General features: G+C 31.0%; 1 long non-coding RNA gene across 7 annotated transcripts; it reads right to left on the bottom strand.

The window, feature by feature from the left end:
- Positions 1–5548: 5548 nt before the first annotated feature.
- LOC143048476 (uncharacterized) lies at positions 5549–15963 on the bottom strand. Of its 7 annotated transcripts, none has more exons than XR_012969854.1 (4): positions 15823–15962; positions 13909–13940; positions 6902–7186; positions 5549–5955 (listed from the first exon to the last, which is right to left on the bottom strand). It is a non-coding gene; the product is annotated as an uncharacterized LOC143048476 (long non-coding RNA). The 7 variants fall into 7 exon arrangements; XR_012969856.1 differs by lacking the exon at positions 15823–15962 and adding an exon at positions 15236–15406; XR_012969857.1 differs by lacking the exon at positions 13909–13940 and having other exon boundaries at positions 15823–15963.

Raw genomic sequence — 15963 nt, 5'->3', positions numbered from 1 at the left:
TATTAAGTTGCATCAAAAAGTATGTTCTTGTATATGTTCAGCATCTTTGAAATTTTAAAGACTCTTAATTGTAGTACTAGTACTATCAGTTACCATATAAATTGAATATAACCTCACCTCACCTCACCTCTCACCTATCATGCCAGTCCGCATTTAAGGCCCTGGGTTTTTTTTTATATAAATTTAATATATATATTCATTAGCATCAAATTGGTTAACCGATACAGCTTTAAGTCTTGCTAAACTCGTATTTTTGTTTTTCACAAATCGAACAGTATTTATGATCATGAATAAAAGTCGGCAACTTCAAATCTTACGCCTATAACATGTGTTTGTATTTTTCAATTTGGACTTCCTCGGAGCCTTCATCGGCTGCCTTGTGGAAGCGCACTGGACTCGACTGCATGTTGCAATTCATATCATGGGTTCAAACCGGTCACTTCAAACCAAAGAGTAGTAAATTGGTATGTGATGCCTTTCTGCTAAGCATGCGGCGTTAAGAAGTAAGAGCAATAACTTGTCACTGTGTAATAACTGTGAATAATGTGACTGTGTATAGGGTGACAGGTCTTTCTCGGGTAGACTGTAAACTTAAAAAGCAGCCTTAGCGTTTCGGTGTAGCACAAAGCAATGTTCATAATCATAAACCATATTAGTATGTCTCGTCCTGAGTATGCAATTATTTTGAAAATGAACGTTAAATAGCCATAGATCATAATCTATTATTGTCAGTGCAATGCAATTTGAAATGAAAGAAGATTAAGTGCATAAATTGTTCTTTCAAAGTAATTTAAAATAGTAAGATTAAAACGGGAAAGATAAAAAAATCTAGAAATGGTTGAATATTTTTTAATTGAGATCTTCTTTATAATATTTTCCTTTGACAAATATATCATTTTAATGTTCTTCACGACTGCCAATGCTTCAACTAATTTGTTTAAGTTATCCCTTCGAAGATCTAACACTCAATATGAAAAGGCTGTCTGGATTAAATTTATGACACTTGCTGTCTCTAATTTAAAATAAAGTAAATAATGTATATAAATATAATATCGCAAATATATCATTTGTATATGTTATCATTTGATTTTAATTAGTTGTTTTCAAAATAGTAGCATTGAATTCACTATAAAAATCGAAAACAAAACTTTAAAAACATCACGAAGTTAAATACTGGGTCACAATCCGAATATATATATGTTTTTTTAATTTGTCTATAGAATATAAAAATAAAAAGTTAATATGATTGCCAATGAGACAACTCTGCAGCAGAGACCGAATGCACCGAAATGACAAATGTAAAACAACAAAAATACAAAAGAGAAACCTGATGTTTGTACAAAATAATAAACGAGTACGATCGATATACAGCTAAAAAACACTACCATTGAATTGCAGGCTGATGACTTGGGACATGCACATCATCATCAATAACAGACTGAAGTGCGGGCCAGTGATGTAACATCAAAACATAAGAACAAACATATTAATCAGTTGAAAAGGCTTAACTCATCAGATCGATACAGAGCTCATAGTCAACCAAATATATTAAGACACAACACACAGGTCTGAAAGTACTCGCAGTTACTGAAAGCTAGTTCAAAAATAAATATGTATCTGAGAATAATTACATTATAGATGCATATTTTATTATAATACGATATTCTGATTGGCTAACTGCACATCACGTGTTATTCCTAGAGTTCATAGGTGAATTAGATATTAAGAAATTGAGAAAATTCGTGTTTTCATGATCCTAGCTAAAAAATGTAATTATATATAAGTATTGAATGCTTCTTTTTGTAACTTCATAGAGTTATAAAAGCGTTGACCGTGCGCTCGGTCAACGCTTTACACCTTAATGAAGTTACAAAAAGAAGCATTCAATTCTTACCTTAACTTCTAATCATAACACTGTAAAACACTGACTATGCGGTATGGGCTTTGCTCATTGTTCAGAAGGCCGTACGGTAACCTATAGTTGTTAATGTCTGTGTCATTTTGGTCTCTTGTGGACAGTTGTCTCGTTGGCAACCATACCACATCTTCTCTTTTATATTAAGTCTTTGTTGGTGGTTATAAATTTAAGTATATCCCTAAACATGCAAGTCTAGTTGGTTGCCGTTTTATTTTGATTAAAACGAACCATCATGTAAACACTATAACTTATGTCAGCCTAAATGAGAACAAAATATCTCAATGTTGGAAAGTCATTGAAACAAAACAACAAAAAACCGTTGCAGCATATCTGATATCATCCCTAAGAAACACATTCACAAAACTGTTATAAATTTTTCATTTTAGAGGAGGACTGACTTCAATTCTTTTCAGCAGGATATTGATTTGGTTAAGCTAGAAACTGAGAATAATCTTCGACGACATTAACGTTGAAGATGTACTGGAACGTAGGTATAAAATATATGTATTTCGGTGATATAAACAATGGAGCATACTTCGATAATGTAAAACACAGACAGCTTAAATTTACGTCCCTAGAATATTTTCTGTCTCATACATTAATGAAATATAAGCAAAACATTGTATGCATCAACAATAATTTGAAACTACATACTTTGTTTCACTTTTGACAATTCCTTTTTTAAAGAGATTTTGATAGGGGGTAAATATGACATATTGAAGACTCATTAGTACAAGTTCAAAAAAATAAAACAAAGATTATTTTGAATGAACAACTCGCACAACTATCTGTATACTAATTCAACATTTGGCGCCTACTTTACTGTTTTGTACTTTCTTCCAAACATAAACCTCTGATCTGCAGCAGTATTTTGAAGACAATCATGTTCTTAATTTATTGTATACTAATTTTTTTTAAATCAAACCATGCGTAATCTTTATTTTTTTTTTATTATAAGACATGTCTGTAATAGAAAATAACCCAAACAACTCAATGATACCGGGAATGACCGACAAAGATATAAGAAAATGTGGTATGAGTGCCAATGAGACAACTCGCCATCCTATTCTCAATTTGTAAAAGTAAACCATAAAATTGAGAAAGGAAATGGAGAATGTGTCATAGCGACAACAACCCGACCATAGAGCAGACAACAGCCAAAGGCCACCAATGGGTCTTCAATGTAGCGAGAAACTCCCACACCCGTAGGTGTCCTTCAGCTGGCACCTTAAAAAATATGTATACTAGTACGTTGATAATGGACGTCATGCTAAACTCCGAATTATACACAAGAAACTAAAATTAAAAATCATACAAGACTAACAAAGTCCAGAGGCTCCTGACTTGGAACAGGCGCAAAATTGCGGCGGGGTAAAACATGTGTATGAGATCTCAACCCTCCTCCTATACCTCTAGCCAATGTAGAAAAGTAAAAGCATAACAATACGCACATTGAAATTCAGTTCTTGAAAGAGAAGTCCGAGTCCGATGTCAGAAGATGTAACAAAAGAAAATTAAAACAGTATAGATCAAAGTAGTACTACGGTCTTCAACACGGAGCATTAACTCACACCGAATATCACACTATAAAGGGCCCCCAAAAAGACTAGTGTAAAACCATTCAAAAGGCAAAACCACTGGTCTAATCTATATAAAAAACGTGAAACGAGAAACACTTATGAACAAACTCAACAAACGAAAAACAATGGCTGAATTTTGCAAATTGAATTCACGAGAGGCACTCAATTGAGGATCACGTATCCTCTATATATTTACGCAACCAAATATACATGTATTCTAAATTCGGAACTCCTACCTCTGGTAAATAAATAATTCCTTATTTGATATATAGGTGTTCTTTTCATTTTTCACAAGTTTGAAAGTCAGTTCATATATTTTTGTTTAGGTGTTTTTGTAAATCGGAGTTAAACAGAACAAACAAGAATGTGTCCAAAGAACACGGATGCCCCACTCGCACTACCATTTTCCATGTTCAATGGACCGTGAAATTGGGTAAAAAATCTAACCTGAAACTCCCACTTTCATTTTCTATGTTCAGTGGATCGTGAAATTTTCAATTTAGACGACGATGACCTTCTTGAAGTACTATTAGGAGCTGTTAATGATATAGTATACGATCTCGATCCTATAGATTGGTCTAGAATGATGTATTACATAGCAAAACATGTTTACCCCATGTTTAAAAAATTCAGACATGTATTGTTTGAAAACAGGTTTAATTTTGAATTTTGAATAGACTTTGATTGAAAAACATTGTGTTTTTGTTGTGTTTACTGGAATATGTGTATTGTGTGTTTATCTAAATATGTTGTTTGTTTGGTTTTTTTTTCATTGGGTATTTATCTCAAAATGTATGATATTTTGTTTATTGTGTAAGTAATTATTAATTTCTTTTTGTATGCAAAATCTTCATATACATGGAGGAAATAAAGATTCATTCATTCATTCATTCCATGACCAAAAACTTTAACATGAAACTTGTACTTTCATTTTCTATGTTCAGTGGACCGTGAAATTGGCCTCAAAAGTCTAATTTAGCTTTAAAATTAGAAAGATCATATCATAAGCAACATGTGTACTAAGTTTCAAGTTGATTGGACTTCAGCTTCATCAAAAACTACCTTGACCAAAAACTTTAACCTGAAGCGCGACAGAAGGACTAACGCACGGACGGACGAACTAACAGACGCACAGACCAGAAAACATAATGCCCCTCTACTATCGTAGGTGGGGCATAAAGAGAGAAATTATGCATGCTCCATTGGAATCTTCGGATCTAGATTTTACATAGTCACCAATTGCTCCTCATGTGATTTACATTCTTCCGCAGATTTCGAATATGGATACCCGACGTGATATACTGTACCAATAGCCTGTCAACGCTCAGGTTCTAAGTTCATTGCCCCATACGGCAGGTACGATCGACTTCTAATTTAGTAGACTAGGATTGACAGTTTTCCTGCCGAAGGTTTGTCGTTCTCAAGGCCGCCACTACGACTTCCTCAACCAATGATTAAAACAGACAACCACACTATAGCCAATAATAGCGTTAGCATACCAACAAACAATCAGCAATATAAATATACTCAGATTTGTTTTCTGTATATACATTGAAATGCTCTATAATATTAACTTTGTAAATCAAGTACACGCCACAGTCATGGTACCAACGAAACAAAGCAAAATCACATAACATGATAAGAATTCACCGAAAATCTAATAGGCATGTCAAATCATAACTGGAGAAGGGTACATTGTTTTCCACCAAAGGGTATTTTAGGAAAATATAATTTAGGATAGGCATTAAAATAAGGATGCGGAAAACATGGTGTTTTAGGTCAAAAAACATATATAAAGCGTAACAAGTATCGCGTAGTGGGTTATTTTCGCTGGGTGTATATTTTCGCTTATTTTCGCTGATAGAACAAAATCACTAAAATAAATTTCGCCAATCTGAAAGGTCACATGCAAAGGTATTGATAAAAGTTTTGAATCGGTCAAAATAATAACCGCCAAATTTTTTCGTAGATCTTAATCTGAAAATCGCGAAATTTTACATCCGCTATACGGTATTTTGGGCAGATTTGCATTTGGGTGAAAGAAACAACATTTATATTGCTATTTAATGAATGAAAATTTAATATGATAATACGAACATTGCATTTAACGTGTGTGAGGAAAGTTTTGTGTTAAATCTGCTTCTACATCAGACACTATTTCTACATCCTTCCAGCGTTTAAATCGCATTTCTAACTTGGTTTTCTCTGTTATTCTATAAAAATCCTTACACGCTAATAAACTTTTGAATCTTCGTTTTGCAGCTAGCATAACACATGTTTTCAAATATTCCATTAAATTATACTTTTCAGCCTCAAGAATTTTTTTGACAATTTCTGACGATGACAAATTATCACCAATTTGTTGAATTTCCTCTGCCAGAAAGTCGTCAGCGCGTTTCAAAGTATTTTTTGCCTGATATTCGAACGCCATTGGAAGAATCCTGTGAACGTTTTCACCTGAAATATAAATATATTTTGTATACTCTTTAATCATCGCTGATATATATTATAAGCCAATTTTTTTTTACTGGTGTATTTTATAGAACATCGGAGAAATAAAAAAAAATAAACTGCAATATTTAAAGTATTTGCACGTTCAACGTGCTTTACTTACGTTATATTTAATTAAGTATGCAGATTTTTAAAGTGCAGTAGATTTATAATACTTGTACTCTTCAATTTGTAATTGTTAACTTCACGTTTATTTAAACAGCTGGGAATTAAGTAGAATTTCAGAAAACAGAATAAACTATTCTTGGATACGGTTTTCAGGCTAAATCATTAAATAATTAATTGTTCATTAACCTATCACGAACAATATAAATGGAAAAATAATGCATGATACAACAAATTCGTGGGATCCTATGAAGAAGTTTCTCAAAAAAATAGTCTATTATCTTGGTACGACCATGTATGTTTCAGAGTGTTTTCGATCTTGCTGTGACAGAGGAACCCATGCTTTTTAAAAAGTCTTGGGTATTTTTTTAACCTTTATTGATTCGTTCAACGAGTAGTTATGGCATTCTTTTTCCACATCAACGAATGGATGCGAACCAGAATTTCCTGAAAGCTTCGTCTTACTACGATAAAAATGAGCCTGTCAAATATAAAAAAAGACGATATTTTTAAAGCAAGTTAATCATACAAATATACACGTAGTACACGCAGGCATAAATTTACTGCTGTTTCATTTTTAACTGTGCATACAAAACATGACGTATGCAGACTAAGCGGTCTGGGCTTTGCTCATTGTTGAAGGCAGTACGGTGACATATACTTGTTAATTTTGATATCAGTTGTTCTCTTGTGAAGAGGTGTCTCGTTGACAGTCATACCACATCTTCTTTTTAATACATAAACCATTATATATGTTGCTATGTGTTATTTTAATACATGTACTTACTATTCATAGGTTCGAGCACACCAGGCATAGTACATCTAAGAAAATTGACAACATCTTTCCGTCTTTTCCCTTTAATAACTATCTGCTGTTCTCGTTTTCCAAATACAGTTTTACTTAGCCGTTCGAATACAGGAGATTGTGCAAAAAGTTCCTTTTTATCAACAAGCAATGAATTACCCTCCACTACTAAGCATACTTCCGGTACTTCTGCACGCGCAGCTTGCCTTTTCATCCATGTCTCAGTAATGTCATGTTTTGACATTGAATTTGTAATTTTTGCCCAAGCTGAAAAAAAACATTATACCAAAATGAATGTTTAACTCTGTCACATATAAAGTAAGGAGTACATGTACATAGCGATGTGGCTATGTGTCAATAAGACAAGCAGACCTACGACAAGAACCCTAAAAGACATCTAGGGTAAACATACAACTTTTACTAATTTGAGGCTAAATTATAAATGTAGTCCCTCAATGTGTTCAAAGTTATAAAAAATACAAATATAAATTGTCTACACGAATGCTGAATTTTGTGTGTGGTTGTGTGAAGAAGGCAAAACAACCAAATAATCGTTTCAAACGCACCAACTTTGTACAGACTATTGCTTATTTCGTTGACCATCTTTTTATCAAAATATTCTTTTGAAAGGTTTAAAATAAGAGGAAAACTTTAATAATGACCGGTATGATTTTAATTTGTAATAACTTCACTTACCTGGCAATGCAAGATGTCAATATATATATTGCAATTATTTATTTTCATATATCCATGGATATAATAATTCTAAACATTATGAATAAATAATCACAAAAAATTACAGAATGATATGAGAATATTTGTTAATATAAATTTAGACCACAGTTTCTCGTCTATGTTTGTACTTTTCGAGACGATTTGTCGTGCATGTTTTATCTTGTATGTTACGTTTACACAAACTTCAAGTGATATAATAAGTCATGATATCTTAAACATATCATATTTGAAATAAACTTAAAATGAAAATATAATATATAAAATTTTTGTCATACCTGTTTGTAGTATGGGTGTTGATCTATTCCGTAAACTTATTAAAATTACCAATAACTATACCAGCCACTTGACAAAAACGTCAAAAATGATTTATTTCTTTTATAGGATTAAAAGATATTGAATTTTTACTGAAAATGTCAATTTCAAAGTTGTATTGATTGGGGGAAATGAAAACAATTACTCAAGCCTATCTATGGATAAGTATTCCATGTAATTATAATCTTTAGAGGGAATATTGATATGTGTTTGAATAATTTATCATTCATTGTTATTGAAAGGATTAAGGTTTGAAAGGAAATCAAAGCAAGCAATACATGTAACAAGTACAACAAATGTATGCCGCTGGTAATTATATAATCTTGTAAAAGGAAGTAAAGAGTGCTTGATGTCTTTTTACTTGAAGAAAATCAATACTTGCTAGTAAAATGATTGTATCAGACCGATTCTGAAAAGTTTAATACAATATTGCCATATTGAATAAAAAAATTATGATATTTATTACAGAAGATATTTATAGTGTAAACATCAAGTAGACAGCAACTCATCAACACAAATATATTAAAGAAGTACAGTCACATTTAAAAGCTCAAAACGTGAATGTACAATATATCCAGAAAAGAATTACAGATGAAAACGTGAAGGTACATTCACTTTGAGAGAACCATATCTGAAGGCGCGAGGGTGTAGACTCATTGAATGAACTACAGTGGAACATTACATTCACCTTGAGATAACTATTAAAACTGAAAACAGTACAGTCACATAGAATTGCAGCTGTAACGTAAAACTTGACATTATCCTTGCATTGACAGAAATTGTTACAACTGATTACTAGTATATGAAAAAGTGAGGTATACGGTTAAGCTTTTAAAAAACCTTGCAGTTTTAACCGACAATTTTCTTCAGAAAATAATGCCTGTACCAAGTCAGGAAAATGACAGTTATGTTTTTGTTGGTTGGTATAGTCAGTCCACATGCTCCACCTGGCTGAATTACATTGGAAATCGATACTGTTGTTAATACTTTTGATTATTGTAATGCAAGAAAGATCTCTTTCATTTGTGGACATCTTTATCAGTTCAGTCGTATTAAAAATAATACCTGCTGAAAATGAATACGTAGAGCAAGCATACAATTAAATTTATAAAAAAAACCACCAGATACAACAACAAATGAATATTACAAAAAATGGATATATTGTTATTTAAAAAAACTTGCTGAAAATATGCAATAGTTAAGTGTTACAATTGCCACCTACTTGTACGTTTGTCAGCCATTTTCCGGATATTTTACTGATTATACTAGGTTCTTCAAAAATCATGACTTAAACTGATCAGCTTTTCCGATTTAAAACTTTTATATTACATATCTATGTTTGTATTCAATACACATGACAATTGATTATGAGGAAATATTTGTTAAAGTTATTATCCCTAGACAATAATTGAACTTTTCATTTAAATAGGATTTATGACTGCTAAATGACATTAATAACATAACAACAATAGTCTATTCTATCTGTTTACATACTGGTTAATTCGCTAATTTATCTTGTATAAAAGAGAAACCAGTGTAGGCCTAATCCATTTCACACGATTAAAAAAAATACATAAGCAATTTTGAATTGATAAAACGGTTTGTATACAATACATTCATTTTTCAACTTCATAATGTTATATTGACGTGTTGTTTTGATTGCCCCTGTTCTTTCGTCTATTATAAATAAAATACTATTCAATTTAAGAATCATATAAAAATAAGATGAATAGGCTGGGACGCAAGGGAATAAAATTTTGATATCTGACGCCAAAGTTTGATCATGTTTTTCCCACACTGAATAAATAGCTATTTTGCTTGTCCAAAAGTACTGTTGAGACAAGAAACAAAACATTAGTGACAATCTACACAGGGAGGATAGTATTTCATATGCTCAGTTACAGGAGAAATATACTTTTTACATAAAGAGTGCACTATAAGCTTACGATATGAGGGATATATACTATCAAGGTATCCTATATAATATATTGTGATAACATAAACGGTACAAATTGTCTGCACCGGATGCGCATTTCGATAAGCAATTGCTCTTCAACAGTATGCTCGAAGCAGAGATATATTAAAATACAAAGCTTATTAAAAAGACGAAGAGCGATAAACAGGATAACAAGTAAAGCCAAAGCCAGGCAAGGACTCAGACTGTATAGTGTTTATCTGTCATGGTAATATAAAGGGAAAATATATTGCAACTGGTTTACAAAACATAGTGGTGTGTAGCCGTTCGTTAGGTGTAACACAACATTTCGATTATGTATTTAAAGGTCCGACTTGATGTCACGAAGAAGAAAGATTTGTTTGCTCTTGAAATGTTTTAGCAGTCCGACAAGACCGAACAACTAACTCAAAACAAAATGTAGAGTGATATGTACAAAAATACAAATATTTGAATTTAAAGCAATTTAAAGCTTAAGACAGTTTAGTAGAATACAATAGAGACTATTAATAAAAATTGTAGATCAAAAGAGTAATGAGAGTTTGGTGCAGGTTCTGACACATATTCATAATTATTGTAAAGAAAGTCAAGAGGATAATTAATTGAATAAATTGAATTATTGAAATCCAGTGTTTTGTCAAAGATTATGATAATTAATCCATGGCAAACACGTACTTCTATATTATATATGCTCTGCTGATGTCACCAAGAAAAGGAACTACATATCTGAATACTGTATTTTTATTATAGTTTAGACACTATCTTAATTTTAAGTCATGATGATTTTACGTCCTCTATTCAAATAAAACCCAAAATGCTATGCGTCTTTAAATATTGAGAAATGTTATGGAAACGAAGACAATTTTATTACAATATAGATCTTTGATAATATTATGCAACAAGTAAGCGAGTAATGATAAATCCGTATATACATTTCAATAGGCTTACTTCAAAGTGAACATCAATTGTATTCGAGCAATATAAAAATTGTAATTTTAGGTAAACCTATGTCAAATACTTGCCTAGTTAGGGAGTTTAATTCCGCTTTACTGTATACGACAGTCTCACGTTCACAAAAACCTAATGCCATATAAATAAATATTTGCCCGCTGTTAGTTTTTTTTCTGTTGGTTTCATTAGTTAACAAATATGTTTACTTAGTGACCCTTTTTTATCTGACTGACACAAGAGATTCATACAACTAAAGCCTTAGCTTTTGAATTACTTCATAAAATTCAATATAGTTAAGTAAATAAGACGACATGATCACATGCCAGCCTATACATAACTACAGAGCGAAATCGATTAAACACTACCAAGACAGTTTTTATCATATTTAATTTATTCAGGTATACAATGTATATTAAAAACATCAAGTCGTACTTTATTTTTAAAATTCATTTCATGTCCTTTTTAGTGTCAGATTTAATCTACAAATTAGTTATTTAAACATGGGTTAGAGCTACGGTGACTGTGACAGGGTTTTATAAGACATGCATCTGTATATATTTTCAAATTAATATCGATTGAAATATAATCTCATAAATAAAAAAAAAATGTATTTGACGTATTGTTCACCAGAAATGAAATTTAATGCAACCTGTGAGTCCTTTAAATCGGTAATTATATTTTCTCCCAAATAACTGTATATTTATCTTATATTTGTGGCATGTATCTCGCATCATAGGTAAATATGTATTGCAGGTCGATTTTATCCCAAAGATTGATATCTATTCATTACTCATCGTTTCATACTTATTTTAAATCGGTATCTTTTTATCTCATATCGGCATCGTTTTTCTAATATATATATATATTTACTCATTTATTCATCACCTATTTCTCATAGCATTGTCTAATATATCTATATTGTTTCCATATTATGCATAAATGGTATCGATATCTTTTCATCTCACATCGGAATAATTTATCTCAGAATGGTATCTATTGTATCCAGTAGTACCATACATTGGTAATATGGTTCGTATCTTTTATCTCAAATATCGGTACTTATTTTCTCTTAGAAATTTATCTATAATTCATCTCGTATATCGGTTTCTCTTCATTCAATAAATCAGTTTTAATTAATCGTATATATCGGTGTCTGTTCATGTAATATCGGTTTCTATCTATCTAATACATTGGTATCCACTCATCGCATTAGTCAGTATCGTTTATCTGATCTATTGATTTCAATCTCATTCTCGTCTTATATATCGGTATATATTATTTCAAATTGATATTTTTTAATTCAATTTAAATATCTATTAATTTTAGTGCAAATTTGGTACCCTTAAGTTTATTCGCTTACAGTATCAATTGTAAGCATCGCTTTTTTCTCATTTCATATCAGTACCATCATTTCATATAATGACACTTTTACATCATACAGACATCTTTTTCTATTATTATTTTTACTATATATCTCATTTCATTTAACTTATATTGGTATTAATTTATCTTATTCGGGTGTTCTTTGTCTCTCATTTGTATGTATTTATATCAGACACAATCGAAAGTAACAATTGTTCCTTGAGTAACAAGATTTCAAACAAGTTTACTAAAGAGTTTGTATGAAGGTAACTTAAAATGCTGTATTCCGAGTGTATCTGCCAAAGCTGTAGTCGATTTTTCTATTAGTCTTTATTACATGTATATGTTATACCTACATACACAGTTCATTCTGTTTGTGGAGCCCGCGATGGCCGAGTGCCGAGGGTTTAAAGTAGTTTGTGAAAGGTTAGTTCGATTGCAATCTTAACTGACTAGGATTGTCAAGTTTCAAGCCGAAGCCCCACTCCGACTTTCTATATCAATAAAAGTTACCAACCACTTGTGCTAAAAATTGCTTTAAACACCAAACATCAAATTATCAATCTATCATACTGTTTTTGGTTATGCTACGACTACAAAATTTGTTATAGAGGTAACTATTTTCGTTATGTTAGTGTCAAATGAAAAGAACTACTAAAACTAAAGCACGGTATTTTTTAAATCTTCTTATTGTCAGAGTTATTTGTCTGTAGCCTCGTGTTTGATTTTTGTAGAACATCTCTTCATGATAATAGGATCAGTAACACAGATGGTATTTAAAGTTAAACTTTCACCCAGGTCTTAAAATAGCCGGTTTAAAATATCTGTAACGATGTCTTAGATTAACCTTTTAATCCGGTAAATCCTTCACCATTCTTTAAGACTAGTGTACTAAGCATAGATACAAACTTATAAACTTTATAATTCAAACTCTATCACAATTTTGAATTTTAATTCTGAATCCCCCCAGAAATATTCTGATCAGCTTTTTATTAATTCTATTTGATTTTTTTGTTGTTTTTTGTGTGTTAGTCTTGGTCTTAGTTTTGTGTTTTTTAAGGGATGGGGTGGGTTGGGTATATCATCAGTAATCAGTAATCTGATTACATGAACGTCGGGGAACTACTGAAATAGTTTTGATTTAGAACTATCTTTGATGATTAAAAATCACACGTTTGAAAAGTCAAAAGTTTGACAGGGCTGCATAAATGATATTTTTTGTATTTGATTTAATAAATAACAGTGTGGTATTTTGCACTGAAAAAAAAGGTGCAGCACTGTCTAAATTTTGTACGATTTTAGAATATGAGCTAATATGGGAGAAATATTATAAATAAGACATAATATAACTTCCAATGGGTTAAAGACTGAAATTTAAACTGAAACAAAACGTTCGGTTGGTGCTAAACTATTATAATCACCATCAGTAAAACTAATATAGGCGATTATTAAAAACTACATAGAATAGACATTCCAAAACTGAATTGAAAATGTGAATGTGTAAAACTACAATACTATATATATATATAAAGATTAAACATTCCTACAACCCAATTAAAATATGTGACTATGTTAAACTACAATACTATATACATGAATATATAAAGATTACATATCCCTATAACCATCTACATGTACAAGTATATACATTACAACACTAATTTTTAATACTTACAATATAAACGTTGTGTCAAAACGTACCAACTCCTTAAAACGTATTATATATCTTATTAAAATATTTCCATATTTAATGAAATATATACATCGATTTATCCTTAATTTATGACTTTTTAATAGTTTGCGTAAAAAATCTAATACAATTCTTACAGATCATTAAACATCGTTTTTCCCCAGCTACAATATTATACAAGAAAACTTTTTGCGTCAGATACCATTTACTATAGATGCGTCGCAAAAGGAAAGGAAAAGTATCTGTTATGTCAGCATGCAATATACATTTTTTGTAAGCAAGATTAAGAAAAATATAGCACTTCTAATTGATATTTTGACATATATAAGTATCTGTCGCCAACAGCTAGGGAAACAGATGAACCAAATGTTAATTTGAGGTAAACACCATGTGCTTAGTATTCCGCAGTAACTCAAACAATTAAGAATATAAGAAAATGTCTGTACCAAGTCAGGAATATGACAGTTATTATCCATTCGTTTGATGTGTTTGAGCTTTAGATTTTACCATTTGATTAGGGACTTTCCTTTTTGAAATTTCCTCAGAGTTCAGTATTTTTGTGATTTTACTTTTTTATATACAATTATTGTGGTTTTTATTACAAAGATTTTTTTTGACACTGTGCAGAATTTGTTACATTCATCGAATAGCAACACACAAGAAACCGACAATGTACTGAATGGAGTTAAATTTGGTCCCTTGTCATTGTACTAAAGTGCTTTGGAATGAATCCCCATGTTTGTGTTTGAGAAATATTTTTTTATATTTTCTTTAATACATGATGTTGATTTATATGTCCTTTGTTTATGTTTTTTTGCTATCATCCATTAAATCTTGCACAATACATGGCTTTACATTACATACTGTCCCACTACTGAAAAATTAATGTAGAGGGACAGTACGTTTAAACAAAGGTTTTTGTACGAATGAATGGATAAGAGTAAGCACACATAAAGTAAGAAAACATAAGTTGAAAGTCATGATGAATAAAATAAAGATAATAGCAAACAAATAAAAAATAATTATTAGGGAGTGTCGCACACTCCTGAGTGCGACAGTTGTTATTTAGGAAACCCCCTTGGTAGGTTAGGTGATAAGACTTATTGATAAAGTTGACCTTATCCACTTTAACCCTTGTTTATTCCTTTAAATCGACATGAAATGGAAACGTCAATTGTTTCAATCTATAATCTATTATGTGAAAATTATTTAAACACCATTGTAATTAGCTCTTACTTAGTACTATGATTACTGTCAACACACTACGAAACCTAAGTCTAATGCCTGTAGATAAGTAAATACAAGTGTTTACCTTCAATGACAGCGTATGTTTGCCAAAAATGTTAATCCTTCATGAATAATACTTTCAAAAAATAAGAGTAGTTATCTTATTCCATCTAAAATTGACATTTCTCTCCTCTTGTTTTGTTGATAGGTAACATGAATATCACATTTGGTGCATGTATAATCCGGTGCATTGAATTCTATCCAATATACTTATAAAATTCATTTTATTACTTACGGGTCAGGAAATATAATTTCACATAGGTGTAAGAAATTCTTAACTTGATATGATAGTATTTTACTATAGGTTTAAAGGAGATGATAAAAATGTTGACTTTATGACTCTTAACCAATAAATGTTCTACACTTCATTAGAATAATCAAAGAGGAACTAACCATACATATTCAGAGACGAAATTACTAAAGGAAATTAAAGTTATTAGAAATATCACATTAAACAGAAATACAACCATTGAACTAACCATAAATATTCAGAGACGAAATTACTAAAGGAAATTAAAGTTATTAGAAATATCACATTAAACAGAAGGTACAACCATTACATGTTGTTTCATGAATTGATAACACCGTTTTTAATTAAATAACAATATTTACCTGATCTTTTCATCATTTTTGCTGAAATTATCCAAAAATAAATAAATATTGAGAGAATAAATCAATCAATACCCTGACAATCAATGTTGGAGTTCACTTATCGTTTTATTCACGTCTTTATTTAAAATACAATACAATCTG

This window comes from Mytilus galloprovincialis, chromosome 10 (genome assembly GCF_965363235.1).
Source record: "Mytilus galloprovincialis chromosome 10, xbMytGall1.hap1.1, whole genome shotgun sequence".
NCBI classification, from domain to species: domain Eukaryota; kingdom Metazoa; phylum Mollusca; class Bivalvia; order Mytilida; family Mytilidae; genus Mytilus; species Mytilus galloprovincialis.
The sequence above is the reverse complement of the archived record's forward strand: the minus strand, read 5'-3'. Positions and strand labels throughout refer to the sequence as shown.